The sequence below is a fragment of the Sciurus carolinensis genome, chromosome 1, assembly GCF_902686445.1.
Source record: "Sciurus carolinensis chromosome 1, mSciCar1.2, whole genome shotgun sequence".
Taxonomy (NCBI): Eukaryota; Metazoa; Chordata; class Mammalia; order Rodentia; family Sciuridae; genus Sciurus; species Sciurus carolinensis.
The window spans coordinates 108,626,712-108,640,122 of record NC_062213.1 but is presented as its reverse complement, the minus strand read 5'-3'; the positions used below and the strand labels follow the sequence as shown (position 1 = coordinate 108,640,122).

General features: G+C 42.0%; 1 non-coding gene across 1 annotated transcript; it reads left to right on the top strand.

Moving 5' to 3' along the window:
- The first annotated feature begins 1,239 nt into the window (after positions 1–1,239).
- On the top strand, positions 1,240–1,346 carry LOC124968195 (U6 spliceosomal RNA). Its single transcript, XR_007105646.1, has one exon. It is a non-coding gene; the product is annotated as a U6 spliceosomal RNA (small nuclear RNA).
- Positions 1,347–13,411: the final 12,065 nt, after the last annotated feature.

Genomic DNA, 13,411 nt, shown 5'->3' with positions numbered 1-13,411 from the left:
CTTTCCCTTTCCTTTCTCTTCCTCTCATTTTCTCTCTTACCCTGCAGGGAGACACTCTGTTTGCTTAATAAACTCCCTTATGTGATTTCCCGTGTCCAGCGTGGTTTCCATGGGATCCCTGACAACGATGAGGCAGGGAGGGGGATGGCCCAGGAGGTCGTATAACTTGGCACACACATGGTGAGGACACGCCCAGAGGTCCCCAAGTTCTCGGCCTCACACTCGCACCTGCACTGAGCACCGCTGTGTGAGGCTCCAAGTCAACCGAGTCCGTGAGCCTGGAGAGATGATGCTGCACCCTGTAGGCTACCAGGCACCCAGCAGGAGCTGGTGGGCCAGAGCAGCCTAAGGGGAGGGAAAAGAGAAGCCCCTGCGGGGGTGAGGGGTCCTCCCTGGAGGCGGTGATGCACCCTGACGCTTTAAATCCTGCTGGTGGGCTTTGGGCTCATGGACTTAGCCCTTGGGCCAGAGCCAGCTCACATAGACCTGCCAGGCTACTCACAGCCCACTAGCCTTCTGGGCCCCACCGTGCCCACTGTTGCCCACTGAAGCGCATCCTGAGAACACCAACAGCAACAGGTGCTCTCTTGCACTTAGATCTCCTGTGGCTCCATGGCTTCCTGCTGGGCACCAGCAGACCCCCTCACGTTTCCTGGGCCAACGATTCTGGGTTGGTGCTGTTCAACTGATAGAGGGAAGGAGAGGGATGATAGCATTTGCCCTTTTCTTGTAAGGGTGGTCCACTTTATGCTTTGAATAGCCCTTGCTGCCTTGCCACAGAAGCTTACTTTTAAAATGAACATGTTTCTTTCTCTTCCTCTCTCCCTGCTCCTCCCTAATCCCAGGGGAAACAGGATTAACTCCCCCCCCCCCCCCATTTAGGTAGAGTTATCTATCCTTGAGTACACACCCACCACAGGAAGGAAGCAATCCAGACTTTAGGGATGGTACCATAAGATCTCAGAAATGACTCTCTCCCTAATTAACAAGTGAATTACAACTCCAACAGAGAATATGTGGAATGTAGCCTTCGAGTCTTTACAAGCCCCCTGTCCCTGCTGATGGGCAGAATCACAGGCTCTGGGGCAGGAGCCCCTGTGTTTCTCCTTTGCTAGTAAAGCAATAAAGCTTTTTTTTCCTTTTACTCAAAACCGTGTCCTCCTTATTGGATTGGCATCAGGGACAAGGACTGAGCTCTTTCAGTAACATTCTGAATAAAGTCTGAATACAGTGCGAGGAGTGCTTGCTTCAGCAGCACATATACTAAAATTGGACCCATACAAAGAAGATTAGCATGGCCCCTGCGCAAGGATGACACCCAAATTCCTGAAGCGTTCCATATTTTTTCTCTCTAATATGCTGACTGCTGACACACAATAGGCAAGGGGTGGGGGTGGGGTGGAGGTTCACTGGATTGGAGGGAGGGGGCAAGAAGTGGGGGATGGGAATAGGAAAGACAGTAGAATGAGTCAGACACAACTTTCCTATACTCATATATGAATACACGGTCAGTGTTAACTCCACATAATGTACAACCACAAGAATGGAAAGTTAAACTCCATGTATGTATGACATGTCAAAATACATCCTACTGTCATGTATAACTAAAAAGAACAGTAACAATAAAGTAGAAGGAGAAGAATCTCTGGGGGTAACTGTCCAAGCGGAGGTTGAGGTGGGGAGAGAAGGGAGGGCAACTACCAACAGAACTATGGCCACACTACCAACCCAAGAAACCCCAGATCCTCTGCTACTCGGTTCAAGTGCACACCCGCTCCCCACACCACAGACACTTCACCTGTCTGTCTCAACTTCTGCTCAGTTACACAAAACAAACACCCACACCGTCCCAACTGTACAACTATGCTCTCCTATGTCGTTCCCAATCATCTCCTAAAAGACAAAGCTTGGCAACTGCAGCTAATTTTTAATGTGCATTTAATTAAAAACTCTTTCTGGAAAGATCGTTTGATATGTATGCATTAGCAGTTCAATGTTTAAAAAATCAGCAATTAAAAACAGACTTTCATTGTTGCTGGCTGTTCAGAGGCAGTACAGTTTATCATTAAATATGTAAAATAAAAACCATATCCCCATAGACCCTGCAATAAAGTACATCAAAGAGTTATTAGAATTCTCCAAAGGATTTGGATTCTCCTGTTTTGAAAATGGCTGTAACATTGCAAAGCAAATAGTTACAGATTTAGGAATAGAAATTAAATTTAAAGATAAGTGCCTTCTATGTTCTAAGAACATAGAAGTGTTCTAAGAACACTTTTCATATGATTTACAGGATGGACCAATTAGTAATGAGAAAAGCAAGTTTAAAATTAATGTCTTTTTATAATTGAAGATACAGTGATAGATGGCAAACAGGTGTTTCCAATTTTATACAAATCATGAAACCACTTTTGGTGGCTTGTATGATCTCCTCAGGTTACATGTCAGAGGAATTGCTGACATGCAGCACTGTATAATTTTACACTTAAAATTAAATTCAAGCTAGCCACACACAGCTGCACAGGAAGATGGCAAATTCAAGGTCAGCCTGGGCAATCTCAACATGTTAAAGGTTTGGAGATGGATTTCAGTGGTAGAGTGCCATGAGTTCAATCCCCAACACCAGAAAAAAAATTTTTTTTTTTCTGAAAGCACCCAGAAACCACTCCAGATGCAGGAACTCACACAGAAGACTTTATTAAGTGGACAGGCAGAGTGTCTGTGCACAGGGTGTGTGTGTGTGTGTGTGTGTGTGTGTGTGAGAGAGAGAGAGAGAGAGAGAGAGAGAGAGAGAGAGAGAGAGAGGGAGAGAGAAAGGGAGCACGAGAGTGAGGAGGAGAGAGAGAGAAAATGGCTAACAATCTGGACCAATTACTGGCTAGGAAGTTGGCGGGCTAGCAATCTGGGTTGTAAAGTGGTGTGGGGGAGGAAGAATAATGGTGGCAGCAAAATAGCAGATCTGATGCCAATATTTTCCTTTTTAAGAAAAAAAATAGGCTGAGCACGATGGTTCACACCTGTAATCTCAGCAGCTTGGGAGACTGAGACAGGAGGACCTTGAGTTCAAAGCCAGCCTGGGCTAAAGTAAGGTGCTAAGCAACTCAGTGAGACCCTGTCTCTAAATAAAATACAAAATAGGGCTGGGGATGTGGTTCGATAGTTGAGTGCCCCTGAGTTCAATCCCCAGTACCCCCCCCAAAAAATAAATTTAAATAAAATAAAAATGAAAACGAATGGGGACTTAGCTTAGTGGTAAAGCATCTCTGGTTTCAATTCCCTCTACCAAAAAATAAAAAATCACTTGTGCCACCAAGCAAAACTGACCTATCCAAGAGATAAGTCAAGGCCCCTCTCTGTATGACCTCATTGGGCACAGGAAACATCCATACAGAGTGAACTGAAATACTCTTAATGGGGCAACTGGTTTACTTTAATAAAAACATAAAAACCCATAATGAATAAACTTTAAAATAAGCATTTTTTAAATATACTCATTCCAAGGACCAGGAAAATCTCAACATGAATGAGAACAACCAACAAAATCTACACTTAAATGATAATAGATATTAGAATTATCTGAAAAAGATTTTTGGTTTTGTTTCTTGTGGTGCTGGGATCAAACCCTGGGACTTGGTGCATGCGGAGTAAGTATTCTATCACTGAGCCATGTCCTCAGCCCTGAGAATGGGTTTTTGTTGTAGTTGTTGTTTTGTGTGTTTGTTTGTTTTTCGTGGTGCTTACCCACTGAGCCACATGCCCAGTCCTCTTTTTTTTTTTTTTCTTTTTTTTTTTTTAATATTTTACTTATAGACAGGATCTCACTGAGTTGCTTGGGGCCTTGCTAAATTGCTGAAGCTGCCTTTGAATTTGAGATACTCCTGCCTCAGTCTCCTGAGCCACTGAATTCACAGGCACACACCACGGCTCCCAGCCCAGGGGAGTTTTAACACTAAGCTAGATCCCTAGTCCTTTTTTATTTTGTATTTTTGCCCAGGCTGACCTTGTAGTTGTGATATTCCTGCCTCAGCCTCCCCAGTGTCTGGGATTACAGGCATGGGCTGCCGGTTCCAGTTAGAATGGGTTTTAATGCATAGTAGTGTTTCAATGAGTAATTGTGAACATACTGGAAACCAGTGAGAACGTAAAAAGTCTCAGGAAAAAAAAAAAAAGAAGACTAAGAAGAGTCAAATGGAAATTTTATAACCTAAAAATATAAAAGCTGAAAGAACAAAACTTCAATGGATGTGCTCAACAAAACAGAGGGGAAAGAAGAAAGAATCTGTGAACTTGAATATGGAGAAATATAAATCAACCAATCTAAACAACAAATAAAAAACAGGTAGAAAAAAAGAACACAGTCTCAGGGTCTTATGGAGTTAAAAGACCTGTCACCAGACTCTTGGAGGAGCAATGAGGAATTACATTTCATCTGCATATGATTTATCAAAATGAATAAATGCATTCTACTGTCATGTATAGCTAATTAGAATGAATTTTTTAAATTAATAAAATTTTTAAAAAGAGAGTACAGCTAAAAAACTATTCCAAGAAACAGTGGCTGAAAATTTTCTAAATTTGGCTAAAGATGTAAAGCCACAGATTTTCAAGAAACTGAATGAATCCCAAACATGATAAGCCCCCCAAAAAACTATGCCATGACACATCATAATCCAATTCCCCAAAGCCAAAAACAAAGAAAAAATCTTGAAAGCAACAAAAGAGAAACAAGCCATTATCTATATGGGAAAAAACTTGGAATGATAGCAGGTCTCCTGTCACAAACCATGGAGGCCAAAAGGAGGTGGGACAGCAGTTTTCCCAAGTCTTGAAAGAAAAGAATCATCCATCAAGAATTCTATACCCAGAATTCAGGGATAAAGGAGACATCAAGGTAATTCTCAGAGAGAGGGAAATTAAGAGAATTGGTCCAGTAGACCAGACCAAAAGGAACAACTAAAGGAAATACTCAAAATAGAAAGGAATTAAAAAAAAAGAAGCCATCTTGGAACACCAGAAAGTAAGAATGGAAAGATTAAAAATATACTAGAAGCCAGGTGCTGTGGTGCAGGCCTGTAATCCCAGCATTTTGGGAGTCTGAGGCAGAAGGATTGTGAACTCAAAGCCAGCCTCAGAAGATTAGGAAGGCACTTAGCAACTCAGCGAGATCTTGTCTAAATAAAATAGAAAAAAGGACTAGGAGATGTGGCTCAGTGGTTAAGCACCCCTGGGTTCAATCCCTGGTACCCACCCCCCAAAATACACACACACACACACACACACACACACACACACACACACACAAATATGGACAGTGCTATGCACCTGTAGTCCCAGCTAGTCCCAGAGCTGAGATAAGAAATCCCTTGAACCAAGAGGTTCAGACAAGCCTGGGCAGCACCACAAGACCCTGTCTCTCTCCCTCTCCCTCTCTCTCTCTCTCTCTCTGGTATCAAGGATTAAACCCAGGGGTGCTTTGCTTTACCACTAAGCTATATCCTCAGCCATGCCCCTACCCTTTGCTTTTTTTTTTTTTTTTTTTTTTTTTTTGTACTGGGGATTGAACTCAGGGCCACTTGACCACTGAGCCACATCCCCAGCCCTATTTTGTATTTTATTTAGAGATAGGGTCTCACTGAGTTGCTTAACACCTTGCTTTTGCTGAGGTTGGCTTTGTACTCCCAATCAGCCTGCCTCAGCCTCCCAAGTCACTGAGATTACAGGGTCTTGCTGAGTTGCTTAGGGTCTTGATAAATTTCTTTTTTTTCTTGGGTGCTGGGGATCGAACCCAGGGCCTTATGCTTACAAGGCAAGCACTCTACCGACTGAGCTATCTCCCCAGCCCCCCTTGATAAATTTCTGAGACTGGCTTTGAACTGGTGACTCTCTTGCATCAATGGCCCTAGCCACTGAGTTTACAGGTGTGCACCACTGGCAGGGCAAGACCCTGTCTCTTTAAAAGATATAAAGAATTGATACATAGTAGCAATATATTGAGGGAAAGCTTACTCTGAATACTGGGAATGCCTCTCCAGGGGTAGAGCCCTTGCCTGGCATACACCTGGCAAAGGCACTGGTTCCAACCCCAGCACCACAAAAGTAAAAAGAAAACCTTGAATCACTGGATTGAAAAGAGCCCCACAAACCCACATCAGAAAACTAAAATTGTGATCTCTATTAGACAGTAACATTTTGTTGTGTGGCTTCTTCTGCAATGTAGCCTATCTATGCTGATTAACTCAATTACAATGGAATATTTTAGCTTTTGTAATTTTCATTTTTCTTTTACACTTACATTCACCATAAATCTTTTAAAAATATTATTTTTAAAAATTTCTTTAACATCAATGTAATTTACCACATAAATGTAACATAGGAGAAAAATCATTTAACTGGTTTAACAAATGCTGGAGGAAAAACTTGACAAGAAGTAATTAAAAGAAAATTTTAATTTTAATTTTTTGTGGTGCTAGGGATTGAACCCAAAGGAGTATTTAGAAAGAGAGAGTACAGCAGGAATGAATTGAATTAGAATATTTAGAGACAGAAAGACCTACATTCAAATCTTGACCATGAATAAAACCTTTAGCAAGTTGCTTAACTTTTGTAAAATGGATTGTTTGGAAGATTGGGGGGGATATTGTGTATCAGGGTTGAAGTAATTCAGTGAGATGGTGGGAATGAAGCCAGAATTAAGGACAGGTAGTTAGTGTAGAAATAGGAAATAGGGGATGGGGTCAAATCGAGGAAATGAAGCCATGAAGCCATCTGCCTCTGGAAGTTGGAGATTGTTCCCGGAAGAATGGAATGTCAAGGATCTCCAGAGCCCATTGATTTCCAAATTTACCTGCCTTTATCAAGGACTGCAAGCATGGAGCTGCTGATTAATGTCCCCTAGGCCCTTGCCTGCCTGAATCCCCTTGGCCCTCCCCCTGCCTATGGCTCCTCACTTAATGCAAAACCAGGCCTAGACACGTAGGCAGGAAGGAGAGATAAGGGGGGAGAGAACTGGAGAACAAAAGAGACTTTAACCTATAAAAGATGTAGGGTGCGCTCACTTCTTGGGATTTTAGAACATCAGCCATGGCCCCCTTCTTCCTCCTGGGAGAAGTCTGTATTATTACCTTTAAATAAAACCTGCTTAATATGCTTGCCTTGGTGTGCTTCTCTAGTGTTCAATCTTCAACCTTAGAAGGAGCAGAACTCGTCACCGGTGAACGGCGGTATCAGGAACACAAGGTTAAGAAAATAATTCTATAAAATGGCCCACTGTGCTGACCCCGCCATGCTTTCTTTGCCAAAAACTAATTTGCCTTTAGCCCTGCCTGACCTAAGTGGACAGCATGTGTTACATTCCTCAGCAAGCTATCTGTTATCTGCAAGGAAATGCAGGTAGAGAATAACATTGATAAGAGGAACCCAAGGTACTTTGAAGGCAGAGACTTTTGTGATCCTTTTAACGACCTGATTCTGGAAGATAAAGATAGTTTCTTTTAATCAGAAAATCTGTAAGAATGTATGGTTAAAAATCCAATTAGAACTGGTCAACATGAGCCAAGGTGAACCAGAGTTGCTCTGGCAGGGGGCACTTGAAAGTCTGATGTCATCCTGCTATCAATCAAAAGTCAAGAGGTGGACCTGGACAGGACTCTCTTTTTGGAATCCCCAATAAAACTAGTGTGTAGGAGAGGTACATTGTTCCTCTCCACTCTGAGAGGACCCACTCTGTCCCTTGAAAGTGTCCCCTTTCCCCTTTCCTATTCCTTCAATAAACTCAATCCTGTTACTCTGAGTGACATATCTAAAATCTTTCTGACTTGGTAGCAAGAATTGGGGTTTGAAGGGGGGGTCTTTGTATTGCCTCAGTTTCTCAGAATGTCCCAGCCCTATAATAGTAGTGCTGGGGCTTGTAGGTGGAGATGTGACTCAGTGACGGAGCACTTGCCAAGGCCCTGGGTTCTACCCCCAGCATTGTAATAAATAAATAAATAAATAAATAAATAAATGGAAAAAATAAAAAAATTAAAAAGGGAATTTTGTATATCACAATCACCTGGTATCTGGCACAAAATAGGAGCTCAATAAATGGTAGTATTAATGTTGTGTTTTCACATAGGAGATGTATAGACAGATATTTAGACAGAGTCCTACATTACAGGAGCATGTGAAAAGAAAGAACCTGTTGGGGAAAAACATGTGAAATAATACTTGTATAATTAAGAGGTCACAAAAAATTTATACTACATGAATACCTCAGTTAAAGTTATGATTTAAGTAAGCCTTCAGTAGATGAGCAATGAAATAACTCATAAACAAAAAATGGGCAGAGAAACCAGCTACAGGGGCACATACCTGTAATCCCAGAGGCTGGGGAGGCCAAAGCAGGAGGATTGAGTTCAAAGCCAGCCTCACCAATTTAGCAAGATTCTAAGCAACTGAGCAAGACCCTGTATCTAAATAAAATATAAAATAGGTTGGGGATGTGACTCAGGGGTTGAGCATCCCTGGATTCAATCCCTGGTATAAAAAGAAAGGAAGGAAGGAAGGAAGCAAGAAAGGAAGGAAGGAAGGAAAGAAGGGAGGGAGGGAAAGAAAGAAAGAGAGAGAGAGAAAGAGAGAGAAAGAAAGGAAGAAAGAAAGAAAGAGGAAAAGAAAAGAAAGAAAGAAAGAAAAATGGGTAAACTGCTACTCAAATGCAAGGGAAGTCTTTAAGAATATATTTTTTTCAAATGTAATGGCATTTAGTGTAGGGATGGGTACTAGGGATTTAACCCAGGGACCACTCAGTCCTTTAGAAATTAAAAAAAAAAAAAAAAAAAGTTTTATTGTGAAATAAAATCACATGATTTAGCATCAACTAAATCGCTAAGGTTGACGTCGAACTTGCCATCCTCCTGCCTCAACCTCCTGAATCTCCATGCCCAGTAAATAACATTTAATTAGAGAAAAAAAGAAAAAAAAAAAAAAAAACCATTTCCTGTCTCAGTCTGTACTCCTCAGTCTGTGCTCCTTGAATTCACCTTTCTTTTGGAATCTTCTTGGACAGGATATCTTCTAAAATGATTTAAGAATAATTTCTTAAAATTTATATGTCTCAATTTTAGGGAGGGGGGATAGGAATAGGAAAGACAGTGGAATGAATCCGACATAACTCTCCTGTGTTCATATATGAATACACCACAGTGAATCTCACCATCATGTACATCCACAAGACTGGAATCCTAATCAGAATAAGATATATTCCATGTTGTATAAATATGCCAAACTATATTCTAGTGTCCTGTATAACTAAAAAGAACCAATAAAAAATTTTAAAGACTCAATTTTTAGAAACAGGGGGGAAAAGTATTTAATGAAAAAGTCCAATTCTGATAAAGTTGCAGTGAAACAGACACATTTGCCTATGGTACAGCTGCTCAAATTGACCGAAGAAACTGGAAAAGTCAGGATTTCTTGAAAATTTAAATAAGTTTGTATTATTTTACTCTCAAAATAGATTAACAGTTTCTTAATTTCCTTAACAACAAATTGATATTTACATGACAACAAGAAAGGTCAAGTTTGGGCCAACAGTTGCTCTGGCAGCATCAAATGTAGGTCAGTTCTGTGAAGTCTGGGGAGTTATCCCACTCCTTTAGTGATTTTGAATTTCCTGTACCAAATTCTTTCCACTTAGAATACCTAGAGTTCCTAGGGTGGTTTCCGTTCCTTGCACAGAACCCTGAATGACTTTGACAGCACAGTCCAAAGGAGCAGGGGAAGAGACCTAAGAGGATGAAAAGAGCATTCCAGCAAGAGTAGAGCTGCTTATGCATGCAGGCGTCTCTCATATCAACCTAAATCCCTGCTAATACAGCTAAGCCTATTTCTTTCTTTTCCATCCATTGTTAATCACTTCACATTGGGCTCCAAGTCAGAAGCTGGAAGTCACCATAGCCTCTCTTATCAACAGGGGCTGTGCTCCAAGACTCCCAGGGAATGCCTATGGATAGTGCTGCAACCTATGTGTGCTGTTTTTTTCTGTACCTATGAAGCTTAATTTGTAATATGGGTTCAGTAAGAGATTACAATAGCTAATAATAAAATAGGACAATTATAGTAGTCTATAACAGCAGACTATGAAATAAGTTACATGAATGCTTTTTTTCTCTTGCTCTCTCCTTTTTTTTTTGGGGGGGGGTGCTGGGGATCAAACCCAGGGCCTTGTGCTTAACAAGGCGAGCACTCTACCAACTGAGCTATCTCCCCAGCCCATCTTGCTCTCTCAGAATATCTTATTGTACTTCTTGTGATGATGTGAACCCACCCCCACAGATGGTGGAACCTTTAGGAAGTGGGGCCGTGGAGGTCCTTAAGTCATTAGGGGCATGCCCATGATAGGGACTGTGGGACCCTGGCCCCTTCCTCTTTCTCTTTGCTTCCTGGATCATGAAGTGAAAGGGTTTATCTGCCATGTGCCCCCACTCTGATGTGCTACCTCACCACAGGCCCAAAGCAATGGGGTCAACCAATGATGGACTGGAAGCTCCAAAACCATAAGCCAAAATAAATCTATTCTCTTTTTAAGTTAATTATCTCAGGTGTTTAATCTTGATAGCAAGCTAATACAGGACTGCTGTAACATCTGCTGGAGAGCGCCACATCTTAGCACAGCCCAGTTGTGCCTGGGCCATGACCACAGACCTCCCTTTCCCACCTAATGATGAGCCAAAAGATGTCATGATGAGTCCATGAATGAAATTTTGTCAAAAACCTGAGTGAAATTGGGCATGGTGGTGCACACCTGTAATTCCAGCTACTCAGAAGACTGAGGCAGGGGATGGCAAGCTGCAGGCCAGCCTCAGCAACTTAGGGACCCCCTGTCTCAAAATAATTTTTTTATACCAGGCACTGAACCCAGAATTGTTTAACTCTGTTTAACTGGGCCACATCCCCAACCCTTTGTTTTTTAAATGTTTTATTTTGAGATAAGTTCTTGCTAAATCCGAAGGTCTGGGTATGTTGTTGAGACTGGTCTCAAACTTGTAATCTTCCTGCGTAAGTCTCCTGAGTCACTGGGATTACCATCCATTTGTGCCACCACTCCTGGCTCAAAATAAAAAACGTTTAAAAGGTTTGGAATTTGTTCAGTGGTAAAGCAATTGCCTCACATGCTCTGGGTCCTGGGTTCAATTCCCAGTTAAATAAAAAGTCAGAGTGAGATAACAACTTCACCACATCAGACTTGTCCCTTGAAACTAATTTCCCCTTTCTTGACACTGTGCAGCAAAATGTATTAATACCTATGATGAGTGATAAGCCATTAATAAATTATGCTGGTTGTTTTACTCCATTGTCATGAAATATTCAGAGATAGAAAGACATTTCAGCTTAAATATTCACCAGGACTTTAGTTCAATTTAGCAGTAAACTCAGGTTTCACCACATTTTTGCACCGGTCAGATATAGAGCACAAAATAATAGTTCCAGGAAAAAGCACCAAATGGCAGACCCCCTACAGAAGGTGGGGAACTATGCAATAAAGAAATATTTGATATGGGAGTGGCCAGCACCCTCTTTTGAGGTTACAGGACTCCTGGGTCCTGTTCCAAACCTGGCACTAGCTATGCTGAAGGACTTGGGGCACATTTAATCTTATCTAGAAGCCAGATTGGGGAATTATAGGATGCCTTCCCCCGGCCTTGATTATAGATAGTTAAAATACTTTGTCTTCTGAGGCTGTAAAAAGAGTCATGGGAGAATAAAAGAATCTATATGACGATAAAGATTAAAAGGCGGACTTAAATTATCAAGCACTAGGAACTCCACAGGAAACACTGGACAGCTGAAGGTTTTGGAGCAGCTATACACAACCTGTCTATTAGAGATGATTGACATGCCTATAAATCATGGCTGGGGAGTTGTGGTCCTGTTTGGCAGGTTATAAGTGTGGGAAGCATCTGAGGGGTGAGCTGGAAGGATTGAGTGAACCTGGGCCTTTCTTCTCAATTGCAGAGTGGTTTGTTTCCTGCCTAGACCCTTGACTGAAGAGTGTCAGAGTGAAGGCCAAAGAGAACAGTGTCAGAGACTCAACATGACGACAACAACAGTCAAGCAAGAGAGACTAGACCTTGTGGCTTTCCTCTATCCTCTTCTGTTAATTTTTTTTCCTCTTTTGTTATTTTGAGGACTTGGTTAGAGCATAAGAAGAGTTAAGTGTAGGGATCAGAATTGGGACTAGGATGAAGAAGTAGGGAGGTATGCAGGGCAAAATATTTTAGGAGACATTCATTTGCAAGTACCAACCTGATACTGGCATGATGTTAAGAGCGAGGCTTCCTTAAATTTTGTGCCTCCTTGTCTCAAAATAATCCTGTTCCTTTTTGAGGCTCAGAATATGATACTGTGACCTCCAGACAGCTTGATGGTGCAGGCCTGTAATCCTAACAATTGCAAGTTCAAGCCCAGAATAGGCAATTTAGTAAGACCCTGTCTCAAAATAAAAAATAAAAATGGCTGGGGTTGTAGAGTTGGGTTCTGAAAAGAACAAGGTGCACTCATTTCTCCCCTGATTCCGCCCCCTCCCCACACACTATTTTTCAATCTATATTGTTAACTTCCTCATTAGTCATTAGTCCAATTAGCCTGTGGGCTTCCACTACTTAAGGGTAATTCCCGGGCTTGTAGCGCTCTTTCTCTTTCTTTCACCCTTAAAGGGCAGATACTCTGTCAGCTTATTAAAATCTCTTGTGTGAGTTTGTGTGTCTGGAATGGTTTTCTGAGTGTTTTCATTGGTGCTGTGACTCGGATGGGCTCTTCTATCGCCACTTAGGTGAGTGGAATCCCGTCTGTCACCTCAGACCCCTGGATGCTGGTCTCACCCTCCATTTGCCCCGACACTCGATTCCACATCCACCAGTCTTCAGATTGGTCAGTTTTCCCCTAGGTTGACTTAAACACTCCTCTGCTGACCTGAGACACGACTGTTGATTGTCTGGTGCCCTTGAGGTGGTTGAGGAGTCAGGGTTCACCCAGCCATGACTTTTACAGTTACAGCTGGCCCCCTTAGTTGATATTATCTGACGGGTGGGTCCCCAATCTTTATGATGGAGATTCTCTCAGTGGGTTGAGGCTCCTCTTTCCCTCTTGAAAATCCTGCTGCCAGGTCCTCAACCCCCTGGGCTTTTTCCCGACACATACTGATGGGGGTGATGACTCCCATTGTGCTGCCTCCTCATCTCCAGTCAACTAGTCTGTGACCTTGGGACACCTTGAACACTGACTTGGCTGTTTCTCAGTCTCCACTATGGGATCTAGGTCTTTCATTCTCACAGATTCACACTTGGGATGTCTACTAGAAAATCTTAAATCCCTTTACACAATCCCTGACCGAGAGCCACAACAACTTATTTGTTTGTGTAATAATAATTGGCCA